The sequence below is a fragment of the Thermobia domestica genome, chromosome 17 (assembly GCF_964235325.1).
Source record: "Thermobia domestica chromosome 17, izTheDome1.hap1.1, whole genome shotgun sequence".
Lineage (NCBI taxonomy): Eukaryota > Metazoa > Arthropoda > Insecta > Zygentoma > Lepismatidae > Thermobia > Thermobia domestica.
The window spans coordinates 34639126-34652265 of NC_137470.1; positions in this window are offsets into that span (position 1 = coordinate 34639126).

A 13140-nucleotide genomic window follows, 5' to 3' on the forward strand; every position below is an offset into this window, starting at 1 on the left:
CAGGGACCTCTGGCAGAAAATCTAGTGCTCTAGCATAGACAAAAATTGAATTATGAAATAACCATGTTTTCTTCATTTGAAGATAATAATTTAGTGTTTTTCAGCCTTATAACGATATTTCTTTCTAATTTGAAGAACTGCACTTTATTGCAAGGAATCTGTTAACGATATTTTTTCTTTTCTTTTGAAGAATCTTACAGCTTTAATAACGGATTTCTTTCTAATTCGAAAATTCGTACTTAATTGCACATGTTCTACTGACTAATTTTCTTTCAGTGGAGTTGGGAACGATCAACACATACTTTCTAACTCTTTATTTTCCTTATAACTTTCAAAATTATTAATGCTATGACTGCCAAACTTTAACAGAAAGCACGGTTAACGAGTCTCCTTGAGACGAAAGTCAAATTACTGGTTTTTGTTGTGCTAATTTTTTATGGCTTTCATCAAAGCAACTTCCAGTTCTGCCCTTCTCTTCAAAGGAAAGCCATCCAAGGAAATTTGACCCCTTTAGGATCCCATGGTACAATTTGTACCATACGGGTGTTTCATGGTACATTGCGTTATTTCTCTTCTATTTGAGCTTTTTCGTCCGTTTTTTTTTTTTTATTTTCCAAGTCCAGAGGCCTTGTAGAAGACATTACGTATGGTTCCAGACCGTCCTGCGTCCAGACATAGGAAGTGATGACGTCGTAAGTCAAAAATTTATTTTCTCATTTTCTAAGCCTTTGTTCAATATTTTTTGGCGGGCTTATTTTTCTACGTAGAAGATTGAAATTTTGCACAAACATTCAGTCCACCGAGTAGTATTTACCAGATTTTTTGTTCTGATGTCAGTGTTAAAACAGGGGGAACCAGAGGGGCAAAGGGTTAAAAAAGGGATTTTTTTACCCCAAAAATCCCGTATTTCGTCATTTTCCCGCCTCACATACGTGATAGAACCACGCGAGTCATACCGTCTGAAAGGCAGTTCCATTCTGAAGAAAACGACGGTTGAATTATTATTCTAGGATAAATAGGGCCGTCTCAGTGAATTTTTATCCAAATATACTTCTGTATAGGGTAAAAGTGGGGCATGGTAGGGAAATTTTTTTCTGGCGGGCCTATTTTTTTCACGTAGAAGATTTAAATTTTGCACAAACATTCAGTCCACCGAGTAGTATTTATCAGAAGTTTTTTTTTCGGATTTCTTCGTAAAAACAGGGGACCCAGAGGGGCTAAAGTTGAAAAATGGGAAATTTTGCCCCCCAAAATCCCTTTTTTCAGGAATTTCCAGCCTTAGATACATGATGGAGACATGTGAATGGTATCGCCTGAAAGACAGTTCTATTCTTAAAAGAATAATTGGCGGATTATATTCCTAGGGTAATTAGGGATGTCTCAGGAATTTTTTCCCTGAGACCATAGTGTTTTATGGTACTTTGGGGCATTGTGGGAATTTTTAGTACAAATTCTCTTGCCCTTACTATTCAAGCTAGAGACTTGAAATTTGGCACACACATTCAGTATACCGAGTACTATTTATCAGATTTTTTAGATGGCTACGATCACAGAGGGGGGTCCAGGGGGGGCCAAAGTTCGAGAATTTTTTTTCGCTCCGAAATTTTCACTTTGACATTTTTTCCCGCTTCTGGTATATGGTATGGGCATGCAAGTAATACCATTTGAAAGCCAGCTCTATTCTGAAGAGAACGAAGTATGAACCATGATCCTAGGGTAAATAGTGACGATGCAGTAGCTGCTTGACTGAAAGTCTAAAAAATAGCCCAAAATGCCAGGATCCTAAAAGGGTTAAACGAGTTTTGGAACTTTGGCACGGCCGGGAATCAAATTCGGAACCGCATGCGTGTCATATGAACTGGATGACCAAAAAAATGAACTTCACAAAGTTTTGTAGGAGGAAACAGGAAGTTTCCAAAAGAAACCATGAACACGATATTTTCGGGACCCCATCTCTGGGGTTCGAGACCAGTGACTGATTTCTGACATTACTGCTGTGCTTAAACGATCCCGATCTTTCAAACGTCACCACATTAGTACAACAACTCCATATTTAATAGAAAAATAGAAGAGACCTTCACCCAAAATTTTGGGATCTCACTCCTCTGATCTCAGGTTCCGGGTCCTATCTCTGACATCACCAATGTAAGAGGACCCGATGCAACGCTACAATCCGCATCCAACAGCTCCATACCTGAAGATAAATAGAAAAACCCGAGCCAAAATTGTTGGTCTCTATTTCTGGGGTTTCGAGGCCAGGGCCCGATTTTTTATATCAAAGCTGTCATTAGGGGATCCGGGCCTTTCCAACGCCAGCACTTGGGCCCACCAACAGGGATGCGGACGATTCGAGACATGTCTTGAATCTCGAATCGAATTGGAATCGAGACACACTTTGTAAAATTCGAGACGAGTCGAGAAATACGTATTCTCGGAAAAATCTGTCGAGTCGTCAAAATTTTTAGTATTATTTTGAAGAAAATATTCACTCATAAACAACCTTGAAAACAATTCTAGCATTTAGTATTTAGAAACGCACAGAACGCATAAATTTAATAGTTACCGTAACCTTTTTCAGATCAAGATTTAATTTTCAGCTTAATTCAGTTAGTTAAAACTAATAATTAATGTACTGATATTTGATTGAACTTCAAATATAATAATAATAATAATAATAATAATAATAATAATAATAATAATAATAATAATAATAATAATAATAAATTATCTAGTTTGTATAAAACTATTTCGATAAAGTGAACTTCATAAATTCTTAGAATGAGCAATTGGCAGTATAGGCATAGTTATAATTATTGTGTTTTCGTTCCCATGAAAGCAATAGGACAGGATCTTGTGTGTGCACATGTGATGCCAACTTTCTCTAGCGACCTAACAAGGATCATTGCGGCCATGCCAAGACGTGTCGCCGCTGTTATCCGTGCCAAAGTTGGACATACTGACAATTAGGTACGTAGTCATAATATTCTGGCTGATGTGTACGTATATTTTAACTCGTATATTTTGCCTCAACTCAAATTTCGGGACGCCTCGTCTCGAATTCGAGTCGAGTCGAGACAGAAACATATTTTCGAGTCGAGACAACACTTTCTTGAGACGAGTGGAGACAGGCTTAAATCTTGACTCGACTCGACTCGAGCGCATCCCTACCCACCAACTCCATGTCTAACACGGTTTCCCTACCGTATGAGGATTTTAATGTTTTTTCTCCATACTCTTTGCTTCAGATACGTTGGACGGTATAGCATCTATGGGAATGTACATTAGAACGAATGGATGAACGGAAGGGCAGATACCGAAAAATCACTTTTTCGGTATCAATGGCCCACGAAACATGTAAATTCGTTAAAATCTTGAATTAGATTTTTTTTTTTTTTTACGATTACCATACTTCTCTCCGTGTTCGAAAGTAAAAATTTGAGCAAAAATGAGTCATAATAATTTCGTCTGTCGAACATGATAACAATAATACCAATCGCAAAGTATCAAGGTTTAAAGATAATTTCAGACAAAATTTTTGTTTGTAGCAACAGTAGTACTTACCGACAAATATGTTATCAAGATCTGAAAGCAAGCAAAAATGGATTTAAAGCCAACTGATTTATTTATTTTCTTTTATTTAGATTGCAGATACCCAAAATGTTTAATTTCTTTCTAATTTACAAAATAATACTTTATTTATTTCTTTTATTTAGATCAATCAACGGATGAGTGTTTACATTTTTTTACTAATTCTGAAAAAGTACACTTGATTTAATATCGATGATTGTTGCGTTTAACATTAAATCCGTTTGCGAATGACATTAAATCCGAATTCTTCGCGGATTATTACTCCTGAGGGAGAGAAAATGGTGACATAACTATAAGAATAATGTAAATTAACGATATTAGTGTCGAATGTATCATTTTTGGGGTCAATAAGTTAATTGGTGATAATTTTGGTCCCTCTTAAGTCCAAGGTCAGCTCCTATTGAGGTAAGTCCCCTAATACTCCCAAACATAAAAATAATTGGAAGCGACCAATATTAGTGTTGATTTTATAATTCTCGTGGTTGTTTAGATAAAGAGTGACACTCATTTAAGTTCAAATTCTGCCACCATTAACACACACTGAGGGAGTTAAATAGTGACATGTAAAAATATCGAAAAGGACAGATAATAGTGTCAATCATTAGTTTTCAGGGTCTCTAAGGTTATTGGTGGCAGTCATGATGCTCTTTAAGTTCAAGTTCAGTCCCCAATGGGTGCAAGATTCCTTCATCACTCTTACGTAACAGTAAGATTGGCATACATTAATTCAGATTCCAATAAGTAGGTTCTATCGGCTCCCCTAACCAGCTGTATAATCCGGAGACGGCTCAAATTAACCATCACTTCCGGTTTCAACGTTTATTGTCATAGAAAGAAAACAGTAAGGGATAGTAACTAATGGCTTTTTGATATGGATTCAACATCTGGGGCACAGGTTTTATCTGTGATCTTTTTCTAAATTCAACCAGTAGGTCTAGATGCACAACTTGAAGTTTGAGTATTGAATCCGCATAGTGAAAATCTACCGTCGTTTCCTACTGTGAAAGGAAACTCTTGGCAACAAATGACATAAATTTTAACGCCATTAAATTTCGTTTTTAATTACTCGAAAATACACATGGGAATTCACCCTCAACAGCGTAATTTTATTCAGCTTGATGTGATATATCAACTGACACATATTTTCAATTTGATTAATTATTTAAATATTTAATTAATTAAATAGAAAACAATATTTAACTAAACAGAAAAGAAAATTTAAGAGTAAATGATTATTTTAGGTTCTATCTCACTACCCATACGATGTATTGTCATCTTGGTAGTGCCATAACAAAGAGCTTAACACGGGCGTACACTAATATCACTTTCACTTCAAGAAATGGCACGGTTCTTGGACAACAGCAATTTTTAGGTTTACAAAGATTTTTTTTTCAAATTCTGGAAATCTACGCATGAGAATTTAGACGTAATTTTGTTCAGCTCAATGAGATTTATGGATTGGTACATGTCTCGTCTTTGAACATTTTTATTCTTTAGATGAAAAGAACGTTTTAGAATAGCTATCTAAAATCAACTAGTAACCGGTGACCACTGTCCAACTGGCCACTGGTCAGCAATTAATATCGGTACCAAAATGTTTACCATCCTCTTACGTATTGATTAACACCAAAATCATCACTCTATGACTTACGTTCGCGTGATATTGGCCAAAAAAATAGTTCCTATTTCGGGAGATTTAAGGAACCATATCTCGGGAACCGTAATTCGCAGAGAGATATTGGTGTTGATCAATAACTAAGAGGATGGTAAATATTTCGGTACCAATAGTAACGGTGACCACTGATCAACTTGCTACTGGCCAACTGGCCACCGTTCTCCAGATATTGGATGACAAAGTTCGAATTTCGGGAGATTTAAGGAGACATATCTCGGGAACTGTTAGTCATAGAGAGATTATATTTTGCGATTTTTTTTTTTTTTGTCAGAAACAGAAGAAGTTGTGCATAAAAAGATTTACTTTTACATGTTAGAACAATCACAGTTATCCTTCCCGCTTCACCTCTCCATTCTTTTAAAGTTTGTTCTGGCAATGCTGTTCGAGCTTTTTCAACTGGTTAATTATATTAATGAAATGCGTATAAATTTTACGATTTTACGAGCTCTTTTATCAGCCTGGTATTCAAGAAACTGCCACGCGGCAGAACTTTTCTGCATGATGAGTAACAAATTTTCAGTGAGCTATACTTCTTGTCTTATTATGAATAATAACAAACAAATATTTTCACATATAAATAATAAACGTTATTACATGTCCTATGTTACAATAATTACAAATATTAAGCAATATCCATGAATTGTGAGTTTATTTGGAAGTTGCTGTGCAAATACACAACGTTCCCCACCATCTAGTGAGTTAGTTTTGATTCATTGGTTACATTGTCATCAACATAATTGAATACTTCAACATTGCCAACATGAATAACACACTTCGATGGAAATCAATGAGATCTTCGTTCATCATTAACAGTCCGGGCTTTGTAGACGTTCAAACTATGCTATGCACGAGTGTCTGAAATCTTATACTGTAGAACGGCTTTGTTCATTAGTCCGTCCTACCGTCTCTCGACAGGTATGAGAGCAAAAACGGCGAGGGACATCGAGATGTGGTATATCACAATCAATTCACCGACCCAAGAATAGGTTCCGTATTCTCCATTAACTCTCTATTTAAACCAGAAGTGACTCAAATTCACGAAGAAATTAAATGTCGACTAAAAGCAGGGAATTCGTGTTACTATTCGGTTCAAAATCTCTTGTCGTCGCGAATTCTGTCGAAAAATTTGAAGCTTAAAATATATAAAACGATAATCATGCCTGTTGTTCTGTATGGTTGCGAAACATGGTCACTTACTCTGAGGGAAGAACATAGACTGAAAGTATTTGAGAACAGGATCCTGAGAAGAATTTTCGGACCCAAGAGGAACGAGAATGGGGAATGGCGGAAACTTCATAACGAGGAACTACATAGTTTATACGGTTTACCCAACATTGTTAGGGTCGTCAAGTCTAGGAGGCTTAGGTGGGCAGGTCATGTAGCTAGAATGGAAGAAAGTAGAAACGCTTTCAAAGCCTTGACTGGAAGACCCATAGGAAAACGACCATTAGGAAGACCTAGGCGCAGATGGGAGGATAATATTAAGATGGATCTCGCAGAGATAGGAATACAAAGTAGAAACTGGATGCAATTAGCTAAGGATAGAAGTCAGTGGAGAGCTTTTGTGAACGCGGCACTGAACCTCCGGGTTCCATAGGCCATACAGTTAGTTAGTTAGTTAGTTAGTGACTCAAATTAGTAATTTCCAGTATCAACATTTATGGCCACTGAATGAAAATAGTAACAAATAGTGAGAAGTGGGTTTTTGCTGTCGATTCAGATTTTCAAGAAAACGTACAATCAGAACCCGCAATATTCTACAAAAATTGGAAGTGGTCCAAATTTATTATTACGTTCAGCTTCAATGCTAATATTCTTAGAGAGAGAGAAAAAAAGTGAAATATATCAAGAAGCGGTTTTTCGGAATCGATTCAGCGTTCCAAGAGTACGTTCCATCTTCTCTGTTGAAGCTCTATTCAAACGAAATTAGTCTAAATTTGCCATTTCCGGTTTCAATATATCATCATAGAACAAACATGATAATACAAAGAAACGGGCTTTATGCAATCGGTTCAGAGTCTCAAGAGAACATAACATCACGTCTCACCGCAACAGTCTACCAAAATAGAAAGTGGTTCAAATTTACTACATCCGGTTACATTTCTGATTTCCATAGAACGAAAAGGGTAAAAAATATTGAGATGTGATTTTGCAATTGATTCAGCTCCCAAGAATAGGTTCAACCTTTTCCATTGACCTCTATTCAAACCGGAAGTGGTTCAAATTAATAGTCAATTAATTATTGTGAATGAATGGTAAATTAAAATTTATTCAACGTCCGAAGCAAGAATTAAAAAAAACGATAAATATATTCAGTTTCTTCCATTCGTTTACAATAATGCCACTGTTTTATACCAATGCAGAGACCATTTCATTACCATTCAAATTCGCTATGAGATTAAGGATAGAATGAGCAATAAAAAACATGAGGTAAAAATGATTAACAACCTGTAGCTCGCAAACCGTTGAAAATGGGATACATGGTCATAGGAATATTTTTACTTACAATGACTTCTCTTGTCACTTCCCAAAGAGATGCAATTTTCTCCTTGGACCCTGTATGTTTACTACGGTAAATTGAAGACTTGTTCAAACAGTAAAGAAATATGCTTAACTCTGACATTTTTAATAAACAAATTTAGCACTCTTCGGTTTTGCATCCATGTTTTCTAATACTAAATTTTAATCAACTTAGATGAGGTTCAAGCCTGGGATCGTTTTAATGATTTAAATTTGACGGAGCAACGTAGGGGAGGAGAACAAGAGGAAAATATATGAAAATCAATTTATATGATACTGAAAGAAAGTGACTATTTGTGTAACTTAATAACTCTTGAACTGTCCGACCGATCTCAGTCAAATTTTCAAGATACACGAGGTTCCAATCTGAAAACATTTTTTGTAATTTCACTTTAACGGTAGATTTTAGGGGAGGGGGAAGGGGACGTTTAAATAAAAATTAATGAAACCTAATAACTTTTGAACCACCCAACCAATCTCGATCAAATTTTCAACATATATCACCCTTGAGTGTCTTTTATCGTATCACTCTGAGGAGCCAATCTAGAGGACGGGAAGGGGTAAGATATATATGTAAAAAATTAAAATAAAAATGACTGCCTTTGTGACTTCATCACTCTTGAACCACCCGACCGATCTGAATCAAATTTTCAACATACATTAGTTTAGGGGCAGGGATTACTTTAGGCTATTCACTTTGACGATGCAACGTAGGGTAGGGGTAGGGGGAGAGAAGTTCACGACACTTGGGGGATGAGGAGGGGTGACATACATTAAAATGATCGAAAATGATCCATAATTTTCTGGGTCAGTAAGATGAACATTGATATTTACAATGCAGCATAGATCCAAATTCAGCCATACAAGATACAAAGATGTGCATTTAAATTATTTATTTCAACCCAGCGAAGCTGGTAATATATGCTAGTAGTTTAGAAAATTCGATTGCATTTTCACGGCTTTCCATGCAGGAGCGGAGAGGCTTCCCAATTCAAGTTGGTTTCCTCTGAATTATTTGTTTCTAGGGTCTCATTCCGTACGGGCTTGAGTCAACGCATAGCAAACAATTCGTTTTAGTTTGCAATAATAGCTATTACATTTTCGCTTGTTCCAGCTTTTACATTGCATTGAAATTCGCAAACTTTTGCGAAGACTGGTACGGAATGAGACTTCTGGTGCAATAATTTAAAAGAACAAATTGTTTCTTCCCCTCATAAATATGCGGAAACTCCACAGCTGAGAACATTGGAAACAGGTATATAAACCCGTTTTCATGCAAAATTGCCAAGAAACGTACGTCCACATTTTCGTAAACCATTATTATCCATCTCTATCACTGTTTCCCTTAGCCTTGAAGCACACTGTTGGGAGGTTAAATGTTTAAAAAAATGAAATTAAATTAAATCTTTGCGTTTTACGTCCTACAGTTGTGTCGGGTAGCCTAAAGAAGATTACGAAGATGAGAATAAAAAAGAGACAGTGGAATGAAGAAAGTGGAAAGAAACGATAACCCCGAGAAAACTCACGTACACTGTGTTTATCCAGCACAAAACCTACTTTCCGCGAACTGGGATCAAACCAAGAGTATCACGCACCAGAGATGAAGGCTCTACGACTGAGCTACTGTGGCCTTTACGTTAAATTAAGAACAAATGCGTACAATACTATACCACAAATAACGTGCAAACTTGTGTTATTAAAACGATTATTGCAGATGAAAAAAGGAGGCGCCAATCTATGCTACGTGATCAGTACAAAGAACGTCTGCATTCAAATTCCATAATAATAAATCACACTTTGTTTAAGGTTTGGGTGCAAAGCCTCGCGGCGACAACCTGGCGGACCAAAACCTCGCCTGGCCGAAACCTCGCCTGGCCAAAACCTCGCGGGCCAAAGTCTCGCCGGGCCAAAACCTCGACTTGCAAAAAACCTCGAGTCCCAAAATCTCGTCATACTCAAAACCTCGCCTGGCCAAAACCTCGCGATCCTGATCTCGGGACACAGAATCTCGCCTGAACTAAACTAAGCGTGTCGTAATCTCGCGTGGGAAGAAATGTCGGAAATATAAAACGTCGTCATTACGATTTCTTCGATGTAGAATGCTCTATATATTGCTATGTGTATATATTTGGTTAATAACACACAATTACTTTAAAATAATGAAGAGAAAAAATTCTAACGCGTGCTTTGAAAATCTATCCTATATAAAAATGAAAATGACTATGTTTGTGACATCACACTTCTTGAGCCACCCGACCGATCTCGATGAAATTTTTAACATATATGGAGTTTGAGCCTGGGATGGTTTTATTTTACTTTGAGGGTGACCTTAGGAAATTCTAACAAAATCTAATAATATTTATGAAAGTATGAAATAATATCTTAGTTTTTACGTCCCTCGAATATGTCTTGTAGGTTAAAGGAGACGTAGATGATCAGGATGAAGGAAATGATGGAACGAAGAAGTAGGAGGAAACGGGAATAACCCAAGAAAGCCCACGCTCACGATATTTTGTATATTCTCCTCCTCCTCCTCCTCCTCCTCCTCCTCCTTCTTCTTCTTCTTCTTCTTCTTCTTATTATTATTATTATTGTTATTATTTGTAATATGGAATTGCATATTAACAAACTTATTGCGTAAATTTTAAGGAAAGGTTTCATTTCGCAAGGTTTGGCCAAGCGAGATTTTGGTCCGCGAGGTTTTTGGACGGCGAGGTTTTAACCAGGCGAGATTTTGGGCGGCGAGGTTTTGGCCCGGCGAGATTTTGACCGCGAGGTTTCGGGCGGTGAAGTTTTGACCACAGGAGGGTTTGGCCCGCGAATTTTTGGGCGGCGAGGTTTCGGACGCAAGATTTTGTCCGTATCTCTTTCTTTAACGCTGTTTCTAATTACACAGATGACTTATGTGTTATTTTTATTCATATATATGCAATTTTGCACCTTATAACGAATGGAAAAGGATGCAAGACATTTACATACCTCCCAATTCTATTGTAATATAGAAAACAACATGCCCTACGGGGCTCTTATCCGCCTTCATTTGTTATTGCTTTACTCGTTGTTATGTGAATTGGGTATTGAGCTTTGATACATAAAGGAGCCAATCTGACTCCTACAGTCTATACAGGGTGTTTCAAAACAACACCAACAACAACGTTTGGGAGGTGATTCCTGACACCAAGATAAGACAAAAAGTATAGAACAACCTGGGTGCACAAATGCATTCTTTCGGAGTTATGCGCTGCCGAAAACATGAAAAAGTGAAATCTAAAGGTCCATAGCTCCAATTGTGTAGGATTTACCGTAGTTTTTAATCAGATTTTTAGCCATTGCGTCCGTCTTTATGGACGGAAGCACTTTAAATTTTGCTTACGCTCGTTTCTTGATATTCCACACTTCTCTGCTAAGTTTTGTTAAGAAAGTAGATTTCGACATCGATAGATTTACTTGTAAGAGACGAAAACTATGAAATACTGGGACAGAACCTTCTCCAAAAATTGTGAGGCACAACGGTGAAATTTGTATTTTAGAATTCATTCATTGTCTGCATTTCTATTTGAGTTATTTCTCTGACGAATTAGCTGCTATAAGCAATGAACAGGGTGAGCGTTTTCACCACACATCTTGCAGATGGAAAAACGTTATAAAGGGAAATGGGACCCGTCCATGATGAAGGCCCATTGACCATTCAACAATTTTCTCTCTGGACAAAGTAGCCTGAGGGCTATACTTTCTGGTCCCTCTTGGCGGGGACGAACCAACACTTCTTGTCTTGTCTTTTCTGAACTAAATTAATTGTTTAAATTAATCATTTCACAGTCACTAAAAGAAGTAATATTATTATTATGTCCTTTTCAGATATGATATACTAATAATGCTAGCTGTCGATTTACATACGTACAATTTTATATTGAAATGTTCCTTATATATGTTTAGTTTATGAACTTTCAAGCACTATTTAAGCACACATTTTGATTGCCATCCATTCTGACTGCAAAATCTCTATTAAACTTTTGAAATGAAATGAAAATGATATTTTTGTTTATTTGGCGTCCCAGTCAGGGACGTACACAGGGAATGACCGATATTAGTGTCAAATCCATAGTTTCCGCGGTCGCTGACATCAATGGTGAAACTTCCATTAGCGATTACTTTCAAATTCAGTTACTGTTGCATAGGTGCCGGGGGTCACTTCTTTGGGGACGGGGGTACCGAGACATGCAAAAATAATCTTAAATCACCGATATTAGTGTCAAATCCATAGTTTTCGCGATCGCTGAGATGAATGATAATGCTCGCAAAGGCGTTGACTTCCAACACAGCCCCTTTTGGCTGGGGGCCGGAAGCTTTTTTTTTTTTAATTCGAACCAGGGGGTCTCAGGGGGCGTTTACCGGGATATGTAGAAGTAGCAAAAAGTGACCGATTTTTTTCGTCCAGTTTGTTTACATTAATATTTTATCTGACCCATGCGAAGAATGGGCATTTCAGCTAGTTATTAATTATAATAGATATAAAAACAAATAATGCGTGTCTTTTCAAGCGTCACAATATGTGCTTTTTATGTGCGTCACAATAGCGTGTAATGTGCTTTTTATGTGCAAATTTCAAAATAGATGCTGTGGTGTGGAACCAGGGTACCAAACGTTTGGATGTTTTTTATGGAAGGAGTACAAATATGGGTGTCATTTGAAAAGAGCAGGAGCAATTGCTCTCCACAAGTTTAAGAAACAATAAAAATAAATAAATAAATAAATTGTATACTAATACACAGGTGTCCAATTTACAATGCAATTCGGAGTTTGGGATAGTAGAACCTTTGAGCCTGAAGTGATACACGAATAATTGTTATATCAAACTGAAGCATTGTTCATGCATATATTTTTAAACTAGGAAGAAACGATTGAAGTACACTAGGAACCACACAGTGTTGCCAGATGCAATCTAAGGTGTAGATCAATTTTTATTCAAAACATGTAAATTGACTCATAACTCATACGTATGGATGTTCTGTCGTTAATTTTCAGTTTGTTTAATTGGAGTAGCTTGGAAATTATGAAGCAGAAAAAAGAATTTTTCATTTCCACTGATAACTAATCGGATGAGTCCTTTGTAAGGGGGAACAAGAGAAATAATAGTTTTCATAAATTAACACTCTGAATTGGCAACTTTGCTGATGTTTCAGTACATCAAAAGGTGTGTTAAGGATCTGTCTGCATTATACAATTCCTGAAAACAATGAAAAACAAAATTTGAAATTATCATGATAAAACGTTTACTTACATGAACCCGGCAACACTCCTACTATCAGAAATGAGTTACCAGCTCTACAGCGGATGCTGGGAGTGTCCCCTGTTAA